Source organism: Felis catus, chromosome B3, assembly GCF_018350175.1.
Source record: "Felis catus isolate Fca126 chromosome B3, F.catus_Fca126_mat1.0, whole genome shotgun sequence".
NCBI lineage: Eukaryota > Metazoa > Chordata > Mammalia > Carnivora > Felidae > Felis > Felis catus.
In genome coordinates, this window is record NC_058373.1 from 53,002,501 (window position 1) to 53,021,502 (window position 19,002).

The following is a 19,002-nucleotide window of genomic DNA, read 5'->3' on the forward strand; positions in this document are numbered from 1 at the left end:
CAGTAGCTTCTCAAAATAGCCTCAGTTGTCACTCTCCCAAAGACAACCCCCACACCACATCTCCAGTCCCCACTGCTGCCCAAGCTGTCTCCCAGGGCAATATCAACTTAGCATGCTTGTTTCCACCTTAGATCTCTATGTATGTAGAGTGGCATGAATCCTCTCCCATCCCCATGATGATGCTAATGACTGCCTTTCCAGCTCCACAAGGCCTCCAGTCTCCAGAGTGAAACACTCCCTCTCCTTCTGCCCTCACAATTGATTCCATTTGACAATATCGACATAGTAAGATGTTATGTACCAGTCACTGGGGTTAGAAAGACGAAAAAAGATATGTGAGCTCTGTTCTCAAGAATCAAGTGCTTCTGCCAGTATCCCTGCCTGGAGTGTCATTTGATCATTTTTTCCCTCAGTAAACTCCTATTCACCCTTCAATGCCGAGTCAGATGTTACTTCTTTTATGACACTTTTTCCAACTTCTTCCTCTGAGGCCTAAGTTTGGAACCTGTTGCCTTGTATTATGATTTATTTCTGTGGAAGAGGCTGCTAATTGTCCCCCAGTATTTAGTATCTTCTTTTGTCTCAAAGCAACAGACTCTCTAAATCTTAGCATAAGAAATGACCTCCCAGAATAAAGATTACATTTCCCTGCCCCCCCTCCTTGCAGTTAGTTGTGGCAAACTAACCAAATTTCAGTCAATAGGATGTGAAATAAAGTGAGGTAGACAACCTCCAGGGAGAAACTCTGAGGAGAAACTTCTTACCCACTTCTTCCATCCATCTGACTGGAGCAAAGATGCAGTGAAAGCCATACTGGTTCAGGCAGATGAGGTCAACAACTGAGGAGCAGAGCCACTGCTGGAAAACTAGAATGCCTACCTCCAGCCTATTAAATAAAAGAGAAAACAAATGATTGTATTTAAGCCAGTGTTATTCTATGTCTCTGCAACAGGGAGCTAAACCTATTTCTTAAATAATAGACCTGCCTGATCCACACCGCCTGCCAAGGTTGTATATAATTCCTGAAAGTATTGCATACATGTAACTGGAGTCTCCAAACAAGAGGGAGAAAAGCATGAAGCAGATAAGATATTTGAGACGTAATTGTTGAGATGTTTCCAAAATGGATGAAAAACCTCAAGCTATAGATTTAAGAAGGTATATCATCTCTAAGTAAAGTAAATACAAAGAAGACCACACCTACACATATCATAATAAAACTTCTGAAAAAGAAGACAAAGAGAATATCTCAAAAGCAGTCAGGAAAAAAAAAGACACATTTATTTGCCCAATGCTTGGCACAGAGCAAGACCTTCAAAAATATTTGTTTAATAAATGAATTATGGCTTGGGTGAGTGTTTGATAGACTAAGATCATCTTGTTGCCCAACATGCTCTAGTGGAAACAGCACTGGAATGGGTATCAGGAGACCTGATTTCTAATTCCAGCTCTGCCTTAATTAGCAAGATGAAACTAGACAACCACTTCCCCTCCAGACCTCTGCTTCCTTGCTATAAAGTGAGGGAGCCAGATTTCTGTTCCTGAGAAAGGCGGAGTAACTTGTGACCAACCCTCCCACTGAGAACATCTCAAAAAGCTAGATGAGATACAAAAGGCAAGGAAGGAAGGAAGGAAGGAAGGAAGGAAGGAAGGAAGGAAGGAAGGAAAAGAAAGAAACAAAGAAACAAAGAAAGAAACAAAGAAAGAATGAGAGGAAGGAAGGAAGGAAGGAAGGAAGGAAGGAAGGAAGGAAGGAGGGAGGGAGGGAGGGAGGGAGGGAGAGAGGGAGGGAGGGAGGGAGGGAGGGAGGGAGGGAGGGAGGGAGGGAGAAAGTAAAAGGTGTTGGAGAGAGACCCTGGCAGGCAGGACTTGAGGAAACAGAATCTCAGAGAGAAGAAAACCAAGCGAAGTGATTGAGTTGAATGCTCTGCCAGTACTTTGTCCCATAACGTTCTTGCTGATTCATAGTTCAAGGCGAGTAGATACGAAGCCAAGCAGAAAGAGGAACCTAAGAGTTTAGTGAGCTAACCTTGGCTCTCAGCAGCTGCACAAGGTTGAGGAGACAAAAACTGGAGTGTGTCTAAAACAGTTCCCTTGCCCTGGAAGCTATAAAAGTTCTAATTTGAAGTAAAATCTAATAAGTCATAGATGTGTGTTATAATCTGAGGTAACCACTAAGAGAATGCATAATAACAAGGTAATAGAAGAGGAAATGGAATGATAAAAAAAAAAAAAGTATTTGATTTATCCATAATCTATGGAGACAGAATGCACATTTGTCTTAACTAGGGAAGAGGGGAGGGGAAAATGGGCAGTGACTGCTTAGGGGGCATGGGGTTTCCTTTGGAGGTGATGAGAATGTTTTGGAACTAGAGAGAGAGGAATGGTGGTTGCACAACATTGTGAATGTACTAAGTTAACTTTAAAGTGGTTAATTTTATGTTACATTAATTTCACTTCAATAAAAATTTTAAAATACAAAAATGTTCAAAATAGTTGATTTATCTAACAGAAGGCAGGAAAAAAAAGAAAAAGGACCACAGAACAGATGGGACAAAAGAAAATAAGAAAAGTAAGATGGTAAAATTAAACCCACTGAATCAATAATTATATGAAATGTAAATGGCCTAATAGGTCAATCAAAAGACAGAAATTATCATAAAACCCAACAATATACTGCTTTTAAAAGACACACCTTAAATATCAGGGTACAAGTAGATCAAATGAAGGAAGGAAAAAAAGATATGCCACATAAGTCTAAACCTAAGGAAAACAGGGGAGCTGAACTAATACCAGACAAAGTAAACTTTGAGGCAAGAAGCATTACTAGAGATAAAGAGGAACAACTAATATGATAAAAATTCAGTCCACCGGGAGGCCATAGCAATTCTAAATTCAATTGCATTTCATAGCATGACTTCAAAAATATGAAGCAAAACTTGGCAGAATTTAAAAATATGTATGCACTCTAGAGTCATGATGGAAGGTTTAATATGCCTCTCAGTAACTGATAGAACAAACAGGAAAAATCACGAGAATATCCTAGATTTGAACACTATAATATGTAACTTGATCTAATTAACTTACAATGAATGTTGCACCCAACAACAGTAAGACACACATTTCTCTAAGTTTACCAAAGTTTTACATGTACCAAAATTGATCGTCCATGGGGCCATAAAGCAAGTCTTGACACAATCCAAAGAAGTGAAACCATACAGAGTATGTTCTCTGACCACAGAATTAAGCTAAAATCAATAACAAAAAGATAACAAAAAAATCCCCGGCTGTTTGAAAATTAAGTGACATACTTCTAAAATGAGGAGGCTAGAACAGATGCTCTCAGGGGTCCCTTCAAGGTCTAAGGGTCTCTAAGTCTGGGCACCTCATTTGCCAAGTTTCTGCTTCACGCTGAGCAGGGCAGGCCATATGGCAATTTTCCTCATGTCTTTAGGGGCTAACGGGATTGTCAGCCTTTGTTCATTCTTTTGAAGAGACAGGGAGAGAAATACCCTGGGCAGAGCGGGACAAGCTCCTACTTGCTCTTCTTCCTCCCTCTGTCTCCCAGGGTTCTGTAGGAAACATTCCAGCAACCAATAACCATTTTTCCCAATGTGGGCACTATGTCACATCACCAGAGAAACTTCCACAGACCTTCCAGATTCCTGTGAGGAGCCCAGTGACAGCAGCTGCCCCATTTCTGAGGCTGTTCACAGGAGGGACAGTGTATTTCGACTATGTATAGACTCCTAGGACAGAACCCAAAGGGACCAAGAGACCAACAGCTTAGGGACATCTTTATTTTCTGAACTCTCAGAGCCAGGCCACTTGTGCCCACCTTGTATGGGCTCCTGAAGGTGGCTGGAAGCAAGTCATATAAAATTGGCATGCCCTGATTGGAGGAGTCAGTAGGGCTGGTGTAGAACAGCTCCCAAACCGACAAGAGCTCTATCCAGTCACCTGTCCAGCCTTGCCATGTGCTTATTTACTGGGAAAGATTGAACACTCCTTTATACTAGGGTAAACATGACTGATAAGGTCTAACAGGAATCTATACTTCATTCATTCAACATACATCTATTAAGCTCCTACTACCTGCCAGGTACTCTGCTAGACACTAGAGCTACAAAAAGAAAAAGAAAAGAAAAAAAGAAACACAAGAAAAATCATATGAATTTGTAACTAAGAGAATTAAGCTTTAAAGTGTTAGAGAAAGTCTTTTCAAGGGTATACACTAGGACTATTCCAATAGTCTAGCATCTTTCTGAAATCAGAATCTGGGCTACAACCAATCCTGGAGTTTAGGGGAAGATCAGGTCTTACAGCTCCACAGTAAAAATCAAAGAGTGGCCTTCCCCCAGCACTGCTCCTAGCACTAGGGCCCCGGCATCCTAAATTACAAGACACAGACATTTCTGGAGGCCCCTCAAAGAAGACATATGGATATGGGGCATGTGCACTTAGTAACAATAGGCCAAGTCACTAAGACCCACGGATTTATGTTATTGGCACTGTAACAGAGTCCCCTGGTGCCACGGGCTGTGCTGAGGCCTGATGATGGCTCACATGTCATTCTTAGGCAGCACTGTACTTACATTTTCACAGATGGACAAAATGAGCAGATGTGTTCCTGTGGGAGAATGAGGAGGAGACTGGTGCTTGGAGTGATGGCTATAGGGACTGGCATGGGGAGAGGGCACAATGGAGTCCAGATGGCTGGGTAGGCAGCAAGGGACCTCAGCCTTCCATGACGGGTTACTGGGCCAGCCTGGGGCTTCCCTGCAGGTAGCTGCGATGTTTGGTGCCTTTTGCCCAGCTGCCCCTCAGTAGCATTCTACCCATACCTCTGCCCCCGAGCTCCTGATCCACCTGTGGCTCTGCACTCAGAGACTGGGGTCTGCACAGATTATCATCAGGCTGACCTCCTTAGCCCTGGAGCCAGGCCACCCTCGGGACCATAAAGCTGACCTGCAGCCTGGATGCCCAGATGAGGTGACTGGCAGCCAAATGGGAGCCAGTTCCATGGTTCATTACAGAATCAAAGTAGAAGAGGTCATTTGGCCAATCCCCCGTGGCTGGGTGAGGAGACAGGGGCAGAGGTCTCCTGACTCCCCAGACCTGGAAAACGTCCTTCCTCTACTCCTTTCCTGTCTGTCATCTAGCAGGTTCCCATGGAGCTGTGAGAAATACATGCATGGACACACACATGCAAACTGAAGCAGGTAGGCCCATGCACATGTACCTACACACACGCAAATGCAGAGTTGAGCCCTGACCCATGGCTGGTGGTCTGGGCGCTGCCCACATGATAGTGCTCACTTCCTGTTTGGCTTCCCTGAGGCCTGGATGGAGAGCACATGGATGGCCTCGAGGATCCAGGGTAGGACCACAAAAATCCCATCCTGCAGGGTGGGGCAGAGAGTCCCCCAGAGACCAGCAGCCAATCCACACAGGCAGGAAGAGATGACCAGATCCTTCTCAGTTCCCTCCAGTCCCTGTGTAGTCCCTCAATATTATTTCCCACCCTGACAAGATGCGCCAAACCTGGCTTCTTGGTGCCAAACCCCACTCCCTACATAAAGGGGAAAGGACAACATTGTGAAATGGAAAAAAGATGGATGCCGTCCTCTAAGAAAAGAAATCCTTTTGGGACAGCCAAGGGGGAGGGAAATTAACATTTACTACATGCTCGCCATGCATTTCAACTATGGTTTTGTCCATCGTTTCAGTTCTACAGAAAGGGAAACTGAGGCCTCAAATGCTAATTATGCAACTTGCCCAAAGTCATAGCACTACTGGGGGGTGGGGGTCTCTTTATGAGCAGAACACAAAGGCCTAGAGGCCAAGGTGGTGACGCAGCAAAGAAAGAGTATGTGGAAAGGGCAGAGCTGTGTAGAAAAGCAAGTCACTAGGCATTTGAGTTTATTTTTTAAATCTTGAATTCCTAAAAGAAAGGAATGTGCATATGGGATATGTGACATTTCTGGTAAGTTATCAAAAAATAATAGATTTCCCTCCTTCCCCCAGGGAAACCATCCCCAATCTAAGTCTAAATACTGGAGCCCATGATGGAACTGGCATACAACCTTGGACAGGCCACTTAATCCTTTGGAAAGAGGCATACTGGAGGCAACCCAGAAATGAGCCAGCAGAAGAAGGAAATTGGAGGCTGCTGCACGAATGACTAATTCTGGGAATGTGGATGCGTGGATGCAGAAGAGCAGAGGGAAACCAGCAGATGCCTGGAAAGGGGGGTGAGGGCTGATGGCCATACCTGTCTGCCTGGGAGGTCTGGGATCAGGGGAGGGTGCTCATTATAATCTCTATGTTGCTAAAACCTCATCTGATCCCATTACTGCCCCTGGCAGGGCCTGGGGCCTAGGAGGTATTCAGTGATGAGTTAGGAAAAGAGCAAAAAGGAGATGGAATCCTGTGCTCAACTGGAGAAGGTAGGGTTCTAAGAGGTTCCTAAAAGGCTAATGTCTTTGGCACAAAGTACATGTTCAATATCTATTTACAGAATGAATTAATAAATCAGGATATCTAGTTTCTGACCCAACTCTGCTTCTCCATGAATCTAAACTAATCAATTTAGCTTCTCTGGGTCTCTACAGTAGAGACTGGACCAGACAACCTCCAGCTCAAGTGCTCTACGGCCCCACGGTGTACCTTCTCATGGAGAGTGGGGTTGACACAATAGGACATGGAGTCTGGACACCAGCCAGAGGCCAAGAATCTTCTCTAAAGGATTACAGGAAACAATGCAAAAAAATTATCTAATATTTCTCATCCCCCCCCCACACACACACACATGCACCCCACTCCTTCTCATCTCCGAGATCAGCCTTACCAGCCTGGTAAAGGTTTCAGCATGGCGTGCCAACTCAGGAATGCCTAATCCCAAGCCCCCAACAATCCCTCAAAGACTCCCATCTATGCGGCCCTGTGTTACATCGAATATGAGATCCATTTCCCAGCTTTTCCTCAGGCATCCTATCCTTCATCCGTGCCCACCACTCATCAAGCCTTCCACAGTGCCAGAGGGGCATGGGCGCAGGCTCCAGCCTCATACTCCCTCCCCAACACTTATGGCTGGTTGACTTTGGGCAGCCATTTACCCATTCTGACTCAGTTCCTCATCTGTGAAATTGGGTAATAATGCCTACCCACAGGCTTTTTGCAAAAATTAAATGAGTGAGTGAACATAAAGTGCCCTGCATGCTGCAATGGGGGTATTGCAGTAGGAGAGATTGGGCTCAACTCCCAAAACAACAAGGACAAATCAGGATTTACAGCCACTGACCAGAGTAAGGAGTCAGTGGATGGAAAACTACTAAGAGGAGACATCACAGGTAGGAGATTTTTGCTAAACCGACTTAACAGGATTCTTGCTGAAGGCAGGTCAGGGTGATCAGATACCAAGGGTGTGTGGAATGAAGAATTTGATCATACATCAAGGGTGATCACATATCACAGATGGGGGATTTCTTCAAACTGACTTAGCAGGATTTAGGATTCAAAAACTGGGCTTAGCAAGTACAGACACAGAAGCCCACAGTCAAGGCTTAACCAAAAACAGGGGCCAAAGAAGCTTAACTACCGTTTGGTCAAGGGGAGGATCTTGGTCACCTGCCGTGATGGTCCAGCTAACAGTTATCAAGTGAGACACTAAGACTTAGTGTTCTGAATCTTCAAAATAATCTTGGAAGGCAGGGACGAGAATCATCATCCCTGTTTCACTGATAAGGAAATGAAGGCACCAACAGGTTAAGTATCTTGCCCAAAGTCAGACTGCTAGTCAATGACAGAACTGGGATTGGAACCCAGAAAATCTGGCTCCAAAGCCCATAGCCAGCTGACACGACTTCTCATCTCATCCATTCTTTGATAGATTTCATGCTTAATTATTCTCTCTACCACCAGTCTGGGGCACAGGGACCCAAAGAGATAGGGCTCTCATACCATCCTGTTTTTTAATGGACCATCCCTTCACACCCTTAATAGGTACTTTGGGGCCTAGAAAGATAAGCCATTGTAATGATTGCTCCATAATGTGATTTGACCAACAAAAACATTGGTACACAAAAGAAGAAACCAGAGCAGATTTCTGCATTAGTTTCTATTTTTGTTGGGTTCTGCTTTTGTCTGATAATAAGGGGGATGAGACTGAGCCTGAGCACTCATCTGCAGCAAGAATTTTTTATTACCAGAGCCTGGAAAACAAAATGAGTTTTAATTTCTTCCAATTTTATTTCAACTTTGCCAGTGGACATCTGTGCTCATGGACTTGGAAGCCATAATACACGGCTAACACTTTCCAATAATTTTCTTTTGATAATTTCTCTGACAGTGTTGAAAAAAAAAAAGGCCCAAACATGGATTAAACATCACATGACAATACTTTCCCAATTCTATGTAGCAAACTGATACTTTCCTTTTTCTACCAAGATAAGGGGGAGGGAGGGGGAATTATTTAATAGGAAAAACAGCAGGCTAGGCATGAGGGAACTTGGGTTCTCATTCTGGCTACCTGCTTTCTAGCTGTGTGACCTGGGGTAGGTGACTCACCTCTCTGAGTGTCTGTTTCCAAAATGGGAAATGAGATGTTTAGACTACCCTGACCCCAAAGACTCTCCCAGCTCTGAAATGTCCTGAGTGATATACAATATGGTGCCAAGAGACCTTCACAGTGTCAGCATTGTGGTTTTGGGCCTAGTTTGAGTTTACCTGGCTGACTGGCTAACATAGAGGGGGTAATCCACAATTAGCTGTGCACATTTATGAGCATAAAAAAGGCAACATTCATGTCAGGGATCTCACATGACAGACAACATAAGTGAGGGCATCTGGCTGCGCAAGTGGATAATAGGGAGTGGTGTGGACAGTGGTGAACAGTGTCTCTGAAGGTAGCAGCTATGAAAATGCAGGCCTAGGGTGACCACAGTTTGATTTTTCAATAGAATATGGAAGTCTAGATTTTTATGAGATTTCTCAATTTTTAAAGCACTACTGGGACCCAGTTAGCAAATCCCAGGTTACATGTGCTATATCTCCATGCCCTTCTCTTTGCTCCCAGAGAGCTCTGGACTTCCCCTTTCAAGCAGACCATCCATCCTATGTATTCATCTGTCTCCTTGCTGAGCTCAGACCATTTTGAGAGTCATGAGTTCTATGTCAGTCTTGAGTAATAATAAATATTTACAGTCATTAGTAAATGGAATAAAGTGTTCTTATTATATACAACTGAAGCCTCACAAATTACCACAGATTGTATGGCTTAAACATTACAATCTTTTTTTTTCCTCTCAATTCTGGAGGCTGGAAGGTCCAAGATCAAGGTTCTATCAGGGTTTAGTTTTGGGGGAGGCCTCTCTTCATGGCTTTCAGACAGCCACCTTCTTGCTATGTCCTCACATGGCCCTTCCTCAGTGCATGAGCTAAGAGAGGAAGCGATCTCTTCAGAGCCCCTTCTTATAGGGACATTAACCCTACTGGATCAAGGCCCTACCCTTATGACCACATTGAACCTTACTTCCTTAGAGTCCCCATCTCCAAATATACACTGAAGGTTAGGGCTTCCATGTATGAACTGGGGTGAAGGATACAAACATTCAGTCTGTAACACTCACCTAATTCCAATCCACAAGAATTTATTGAAGGGCTGGGGAGGGAAAAGACAAGAAACTGAGTCCAGAGGGCAATGGTGCCAGGAGATGCAGAGGCCCTCTGCCAAGCTTGTCTGTGCCTCTGCCCCTTCCTAGTGGCCAGCACTTCCTTGCACCAAGGCTGCTACTGAAAACAGCCCTCACTCGTCACCTTGCTGATGCTCCTCACTCTTCTGCTCTTACCCACTTAGCTGAACGATGGGCTCTCCCAGGACCACGACCCTTGGCTTTCTGACAGGCAATGCACATGGAGAACTGGCTGGGCCACCGCCAGCATACACATGCATCACCTGCCTTCCTTACCACAAACCTGCCAGGGAGACAGCATTATCTTTACTTTTCTAATGAGAAAACTTGGGTCCAGGCAGGTGGAGTAACAGGCCAAGGTCTCATGGCTTATAAATGGCAGGGCCCAGATCTAAACCCAGTCTGCTTGGCAACAATGCCCCTGCTCCACCCCTTGAGCCTGACTGCTTTCTTGCCACTCACCCTATCCACCAGGTGTCCTGTCCCCAACCTAGAACTTTCAGATGGTAAGAGTCAGCACCTGAACTCCAAACTTGGCTCCTCACCTTCTCCAGATTCTGCCCCTTCCAAAGGAAGACACCTCATGCCCCAGCTGATCATCATTTCCCCTCAGAGCCAGATGCAGGTAGGGAGTGATCCATGGTGACTAGCTTCTGGGGTCCCAGAAAGACTGCCTCCCACAGAAGTGGTTTCTTAACACCCTGCTTTCTGATGCTGCAACTTCCATTTTTTTAGCTTCCTAAGTCAATCCCTGATAATGAAGCTTGGCTAAACATCAGAATCATTCAGGAAGTCTTTTTTTTTTTTAACTTGTTGAAAAAGCTCATTGGTTTCCCTCCTGTTTATAAAAGTAACAAATATTTATTATCAAATTTTGAATAATATATAAAGATATAAGGAAGAGACTAAAACTCACCTGAAATGCCACCCTGCAATAACCATCACAGATACATCTATGACCATAAATTCATGCATTTTGTTAGGAATGCATGTTATAGATACATGTAACTTTTATGTGGTCTTATCACCCATGCTGTTTTTTTATTGCTACCTCTTTAAACGTAGTACCCGGGGCAGGGGGTGGAGGGGGGATTACCATTTTATTCTACCTCTGACCCCTTTTGCCCACAGTCCTTGGTCCAGGTCACCAATGTTAACAACCTTTCTCTATGTTCATCAATCATAAGTAGATATGCAGACAGGCATAGGATGATGATGATGATGATGATGATGATGGTGGCAATAATGAGAAGTTTAAAAGGGAGATGTGGATTATCCTTGATTTAGCCTTTTATTTTTATTTTTAATATTTTTTAAATGTTATTTATTTTTGAGAGAGAAAGAGAGAGCACGCAAGTATGCATAAGTTAGGGGAGGGGCAGAGAGAGAGGGGGAGAGAAAGAGAATCCCAAGCAGGTTCCTTGCTGACAGCAGTGAGCCTAATACAGAGCTCAAACTCATGAACCATGAGATCATGACCTGATCTGAAGTGGGACATTTAACCAACTGAGCCACCCAGGTGCCCCTGATTTATCCTTTTATAAAAAGGAATCATATACATTTCTCTGAGTCTTGATTATCATTTAATAATACCTCATAGGAATAGCTCTTAGTCATCTTTTCTAAAACTACAAAACACTCCATTATGTTGATAATTATAATCCATTAAACCAGTTCCCCATTGATGGGAACTTTATGTCTTATTTTCGTCACTATGAATAACAATGCAGTAAACATCCCAAGACATATCTATCCATACTCTCTTCTATTCTATGAAAGAGAGACTCTGGAATGGCACTGTTAGGTTGAAATGATGTGTGTTTTTTATTTTCTTCACTCATTCCAAAATGTTGTAGCAATCTGCATTTCTACCAAGAGTGTGGAAGTATATTCTCTACTGCTTCCCGCTGGTAGTGTTATCAGGCTTTAACTTCTCATAATCCAGTAGGTAGAAACTGATATCCCATTGTTATCTGTTTGTGCATTTCCCTGCATACCAGAGAGCTTGAACATCTTTTACTGTTCATTGGTCATTTGGGTTTGCACTTCTATGAACAGTCTGTCCTTATCCTCTGCCTATTTTTCATTGGATTGTTTGCCTTTTTGTTATCAATTTATAAGATATGAATCCACTGGGATAGAGAGAAGCTAACAGTTTGCCTAACCTCTTTCTCCATCCTCCCAGGAGCAGCCAGACTACATGCACCAGCCTCCCTCCTGCTTAGACATATCCACAGACTGAAGTGTAGCTGGTCAAGTGTGGGGAGAAGCACTGTGTTCTACTCCCACAAAACTGCCCCCTGGTGAGCCTCCCTGTCTTTCCCCCAACAGCTTTTGAAGCCATGTGTTAAAGACAGAGGCACACGAAATGGAGGGAGCCCGGGTTCCTGAATCTCTGCCTAGAAAAGAGCTGCTGGCCAAACAAGACCACCCATTGTGGACCACTTATGAGTGAGAACCTCACAGCTACTGTGTTAAGCCATAAAGAATGACGGGTTTATATGTACAGCAGTTGGTGGTGCCCTAACTAATACACCCACCACCTGCCATGTGTGTTATAACTCTTTTCCCCAAACTATCATTTGTGTATCCACTTTGCTTGTAGTAAAATGTAAATTTTAAGATGCCTATATTTTCTTGTACTCTTGCATTTTATAGCTTCTATATTTTCTGTCTAAAATGGTCTCTTGGAAGCTTTTCAGAAGTACTGATTCTAAAATCCATCCTAGAAATTTCTGCTATAAGCAAAGTGGAGTGGAGCCAGGAAATCTAGATATTTTTAAAGCTCCCTGGAGGATTCTGCTCCTTTCCCAGGATTGAGAGTGTTGCTTAGGCCAGTAAGGTGGCAGCCCCTTCCACAGTGGAAGTAACTCTGGGGGTAACGACCAGCCCTATCACCCACTGATGCCTCTGAGAATCAGCTTACCTGTCATCTAAAAGTAGATTCCTAGAAGCATTTGGAGAGAGCCTAACCTGAAGCTAGGTGTTAGCCCATCATTGTGGGGAGGTCCTAAGTTCAAATCCTGACTCTACCATTTGTTAGTATGAGCCCTTGGGCAAGAAACTTAACTTCTCTGGACCTCCTTTCTCCTTCCCTACAAAATGAGGGTTCCTACGTTGTGACTTTAACTTTAAGGGTCAAGGCAAAGATAAAGATACATATAAAATACTTAATCCTAAAATTGGTACATTGGAGAAGCCCCCCAAAATTGTTACTGTTAACTCTATATTAGAGAGACACTAAATACCTCGCCTATATATACACATTATAATACACACACACACACACACACACACACACACACACACACACAGAACGGTTTAGCTTTACAAGCATAGAACGATTCCAGAAATTCTCTGAATCTCTCAAAGTTTGCTTAATTCTATGTGTGTTGTATTGGGATATTTGTGCATGTGTGTGAGTTTGTGAGGTGTGGTATGTTTATGTATTTGTGTGTGTTAACGCATGTGTGTGAAAAGCATTACGTTGAAGTGTAAGGACTACAAACTCTTCAAAAAAATGTAGATGCTGTGACAACAATGCATGAATAACTGTTTAGGGTGGTTTCTGACTAAATCAACAGAAACTGATGATACATAGATATATACAACTCAAATCTATTGGGGGGTGACCCTGTGCCAGACCATGTGGTAATAAGGGTGTTATTTGCTCTCTATTCACCCATGAATAAGCCCATGAAATTGTATGTTACTATTCCCACTTACAAGATGAGGAAACTGGAGCTTAGAGAGGCTTAAGTAGTCACACGGCTATGAAAGGGTAGAGTCAGAGTGTGCCCCCAAATGCAAGGTTTCTTTTGGGGATGATGAAATTTTTCTAAAATTAGATTGTGGTGATGCGTGCACAACTCTGAATATATTGCTGTTATACACTTCAAAATGGTGAATTTTATGATATGTAAATTATATCTCAATAGAGCTATTAAAAAAAAAAGTGCACCCAGGTCTGCCTGACTCCAAAACTAGATTTGTGTAAAATGTTTTCTGGTTTAAAAAAACCTGTCTTTAATGTGCATCACTTTGTTGATGTCCAAACTGCCCCTTCTTCTCCCAACACCACAAAGTAGCTGTTGAACCCCACAGGCCTGCGGGAGGGAAAGGATAAATAAACAAAGCCAAAACTCTTGTGTGGCCTCTCAGGCCAGATGATCAGCAAAACCACAGAGAGGCCAGGGGTGGGTGTTGAAGTCAGGAATCAGAGTGGGGTGTGTGGGAGAGCAGGCAGCCAGGGCAGATGGTGCCCTTCCACACTCACCAAAACTGCCACAAATCCTCTATAGTCCATTTACAATGTGGGCTGGCTAGGCTTAGCTTAAAACTCAAACCTGGGGAGGTGGGGCCTGGGTGGCTCAGTCAGTTAAGTGTCCAACTTCAGCTCAGGTCATGATCTCACAGTTTGTGGGTTTGAGCCCCACATTGGGCTCTGTGCTGACGGCTCAGAGCGTGGAGCCTGCTTCAGATTCTGTGTCTCCCTCTCTCTCCCTGACCCTCCCCCGCTTGTGTTCTCTCTTTCAAAAATAAATAAACATTAAAAAATTTTTTTAATTAAAAAAAACAACCTCAAATTGCATCTTGTGGATCCCACCAAAAACCCTCCACAGCTCCACAGCTTTGCATTTAGAGTTAAACATGAAGCCTTTATCACAAAACCCAAATCCCTTAAGACCCAAGGCCACATGACCCCCTGCTCTCTAGCCACTCCAAGACTGCACAGTCAGTCCCCCAACTGCAAGTGGGTACTCAAGTCCTCATGCTTCTGCCCCCTTACACTGTTCCTCATCTTGCTCCTGTGAAGGATCCTACTCAGCTTCAGATTCCATTTTAACATTTTCTGTGTTGTCCTCCTCTGCCCTCTCTCTCGCCCAGGGCCCCCACCTCCTAGCTCTCCACTTACACTCCCTTCAGGTCCTTATTTTTGCATTTTTCACATGACATTGTCACCATTTGTGTCTTGCCATCTTCCTCCTCTCTCTGCAGCCCTATCACTACAGATCCACAAAGCCAGCTGCCCACTTCACCTCTCCACTTAGAAGAGGCATAGGCACTGCTTTGGGCTGAATTGTGTCCTCCAAAAAGACACGTTGAAGTGCTGACCAACCCCAGGTCCCTGTGAGTATGATCTTACCTAGAATAGGGCCTCTACAGATGTAATTAGTTAAGATGAGGTCATACTTGGAAAGGGAGAAGATATTTGCAAATGACATATCAGATAAAGGGTTAGTATCCAAAATCTACAAAGAACTTATCAAACTCAACACCCAAAAATCAAATAATCCAGTGAAGAAATGGGCAAAAGACATGAATAGACACTTCTCCAAAGAAGCCATCCAGATGGCCAACCAACACATGAAAAAATGGTGAACATCACTCATCTTCAGGGAAATACAAATCAAAACCACGAGATACCACCTCACACCTGTCAGAATGGCTAACATTAACAACTCAGGCAACAATAGATGTTGGTGAGGATGTGGAGAAAAAGGATCTCTTTTGCATTGTCGGTGGGAATGCAAGCTGGTGCAGCCACTCTGGAAAACAGCATGGAGGTTCCTCTAAAAATTAAAAATAGAATTACCCTATGACCCAGCAATTGCACTACTAGGCATTTACCCAAGGGATACAGGTGTGCTGTTTCGAAGGGACACATGCACCCCCATGTTTATAGCAGCACTATCAACAATAGCCAAAGTATGGAAAGATCCCAAATGTCCATCGATGAATGAATGGATAAAGAAGATGTGGTATATATATACAATGGAGTACTACTCAGCAATCAAAAAGAATGAAATCTTGCCATTTGCAACTACATGGGTGGAACTGGAGGGTATTATGCTAAGTGAAATTAGTCAGTCAGAGAAAGACAAACATCATATGACTTCACTCACATGAGGACTTTAAGAGACAGAACAGATGAACATAAGGTAAGGGAAGTAAAAATAATACAGAAACAGGGAGGGGGACAAAACATAAGAAACTTTTAAATAGGGAGAACAGAAAGTTACTGGAGGAATTGTGGGAGGGATGAAGGGCTAAACGGGTAAGGGGCTTTAAGGAATCTAGTCCTGAAATCATTGTTGCACTGTAAGCTAACTAACTTGGATGTAAATTGAAAAATAAATAAATTATTTTAAAAAAAGATGAGGTCATACTGACTCAAGTGGACCTGCCTTCAATTTGACTGGTGCTCTTGCAAAAAGAGAAGACACAGGGACGAGAGATACACAACGAGAATAGCATGTGATGATGGAGGCAGAGACTGGAATGATGCACCTATAGCCAGGGAACCCCAGAGACTACCAGCAACCACCAGAAGCTGGAAGCTGCAAAGAAGGATCCTTCTCTAGAGCTTTCACAGAGAGCGTGGCCCTGCTGATATCTTTATTTCAAACTTCTATCCTCCAGAATCATGAAAGAATAAATTTCCATTGCTTTAAGCCCCTCCAGTTTGTGGTAGTTTGTTACAGCAGCCCTAGTAAACTGCTGTAACTTTAGCAGTTTATTGCTAAACATAGAAACACCATATGTTTAGCATGGTGTTAAACATGCTAACATATAGAAACATAGAAACACCATATACCTACATCAAGGTGAAGGCTAGCAGCATATGCCACCTCAAAATAATGCCACTTTGACATAAGGATTATTTTGAGCTGAAAGCAATTAAGAAGCAGATACAAGCTCTCCTCTATTTGTCTAAATTCGGGACATAAATTTGTAAAGGTGTTCCTGCTCCCCTCTCCACCAGGATGGACAGAAGTTCATCACTAGAGACAATTCAAGGCTCTCATCCACTCAGAGATGGCACCAAGGAACCTACATTACAAACTATTAACTGCCCCTTCTCTTCTACTAGTTACACCATATATTTGCCCTCCTACAACTTGTTGCCCTAGAAACTCAAAGTCCTTTTCCATTGTCATGTCACTTCTCTAAAAATATATTGGTTTTTCGTTTCTTTGTTTGTTTTTAAGATGTTGTATAAGCCCAAGTTCTAGCCACTCCTTTGAGTTACTCATCTCTGGGTACTCCCATGTGTATGTGTAATGCAATGTCAATAAACTTCTGTTTATTTTTCTCTTGTTAATCTGTCTTTTGTCAGTGCAATACAGAGTCCTAGCCAGTGAACCTAAGATGGGTAGAGGGAGAAAGATTCTCTCCTCTACAAGGGCCAAATCTGATTTCATAACTGTGTTTCCAAACTGGCCTCTTTGATCACTTTTAGCACACCTAAACCTGTTACATTAGCCAGAAATCCACAAGCAGTGTAGCCAACTTCCTCGCCCTCATATCCCCATTTCCAATTCATCAGAGTCTTGTTGATTTTATATGCTAAATATCTCTGGAAACTGCTCCCTTCTCTCCAGCTCCACTGTACTAACCTTGTTAATCACCTCTCACTGGACTACTGGCCTCCCCACACCCATTCTTGTGCCCCCCATATTTCTCCACACCACAGCCACAAGGTCATTGAAAAAGAATTCTGATCATGGGTCCCCATGCCTGCTTAAAACACTTCCTGATTTCCCACTGCTCCCTAGGAGGAAGACAAAACTTTCTCCTCCAGCACAGTGGGTGCCGCCTTCTGTCTCCCTCTGAGATCAGCTGCTTTTTGATCTTTGGGGGGTTCTTTTAATATACCACACTCCCCCACCCACAGACCTTTTACTTCTACCTCTCTAGTTCCTAACTCCCAGCAACATTTCTTATATCCCTTTTTAATCCCCTCTCTTTCTCCAAACATTCTCCAGAACCTCTTATTTGCCATATGCCCATTTGCCCCCACATGTCTTTCTTTTCCTCCTCTCTCCCTGCACTTGATTAAAAAAAATCAACTTCAGTTTTCTGGCTAAGCTCTTCCCATTCCCCTCCAGCCTCTTTGCTACAGCATGAAAGTCCTGGAACCCTTCTGACAAATGGAAACTTTCTAATCATGGGAAGTCGGGAGAAAAGGGGTAGGAAGGGGCATAGGGATCAAAAGTTACTGCATAAAGACAGCATCCACCTAGTCAATAGGAGAGGAGGGAGTATTCAAGTCTAAGTATCTTTTGGGAGATAGGGTAAATAGGAAAAAGTGGAGTTGTAGGAAAATGTCTACAGTTATTGATCTTACTCTAAAATGCTGACTATTCCAAAAGGTCCTAGCTATTATGATCCACACAGAGAAAACATGACATAGATACACACAAAACCATCATCAGATAGGTAGGATACCACACAGTGTTTTGATGTTTGGGAACAAGTGGCTAGATGGACAAATTCAAGCATAGGGGATAGTGGTGAGCTGATTGATTATGTGTCATCAGAGCCAGGCATGAAAGGTGGTGAGTGATAAACAACACTGACAAAGAAAGCTAAATTTTTGTGATTTTTCTGAAGGTTAATGAGTTATGAGTCAACCATTTCCAAGTAAACAGTTCAAGCTGCATATCTAGGTCTTTGGGCAATAGTTAAAAATAAAGGAATACATTTGTATTTTCATTCACTTTTACTTTATTTTAGACAGAACTCCAGACTTGCAGAAAATTTACAAGAACAGCTAGTTATTTTGTAAAATGTCCTCAATTTGGGTTTGTCTGATACTTTGTCATCATTGGGTTCAGATTATGCCCTTTTGGTAGGAATGCCACATAAGTGGTGCTGAGCCCTTCTCATGCCCCATATCAGGAAGCAGTGTATTTTCATTTGAAAATAAAATATAACATAATATGGAGAGATTATTCTGAAAATGATTGTGCAGTGATTATGTTTACTATAACAATGAGAACAAACAGCTTCTAGCAGAACCACAGTAGGAACAATCACAAACAATGGAGTTGTTTTCCAAGATGACACCAAGGCCTGGGGTTGTTTTCTTTATGACTACAGAAATTTTTCTGTCTGTCTAGTCCTGAGTCAATGTAAGCCCATTTGGCCTTTAAAGCTTTTTTAATCATTAAATTTAAAAAACAACTCTTTATTTGAGATGAGCAATGGGTGATATACGTAGGGGATGAATTACTGGATTCTACTCTTAAAATCATTTATTGCATTACATGCTAACTAACCTGGACGTAAAATAAAAAATTTTTAAAAATTTAAAAATAAAAAATAAAATAATTAAAATATAAACACACCTTTAGGATATATCCATAAAATAGAATGCTCTACAGTCATTAAAATGGTGAGAAGGTGGGAATTGTATGAACAGACATGAAAATATGTCCAGAGTAGTTTTTTTTAAGTAGGTTCTACGCCCAACATGGGGCTCAAACTCACAACCCTGAGATCAAGAGTTGCATGCTTCACCAAC

General features: G+C 42.8%; 1 protein-coding gene across 1 annotated transcript in view; it reads right to left on the bottom strand.

Annotated features, from left to right (window-relative positions):
* The window catches only part of LOC123385942 (translation initiation factor IF-2-like), a 64,146-nt gene that overhangs the window by 22,841 nt on the left and 22,303 nt on the right, over positions 1-19,002 (bottom strand). The window contains exon 3 of the mRNA XM_045059326.1: positions 765-886. The gene's annotated coding sequence lies outside the window, so the exon portion shown is untranslated. The remainder of the gene's footprint in view (positions 1-764; positions 887-19,002) is intronic.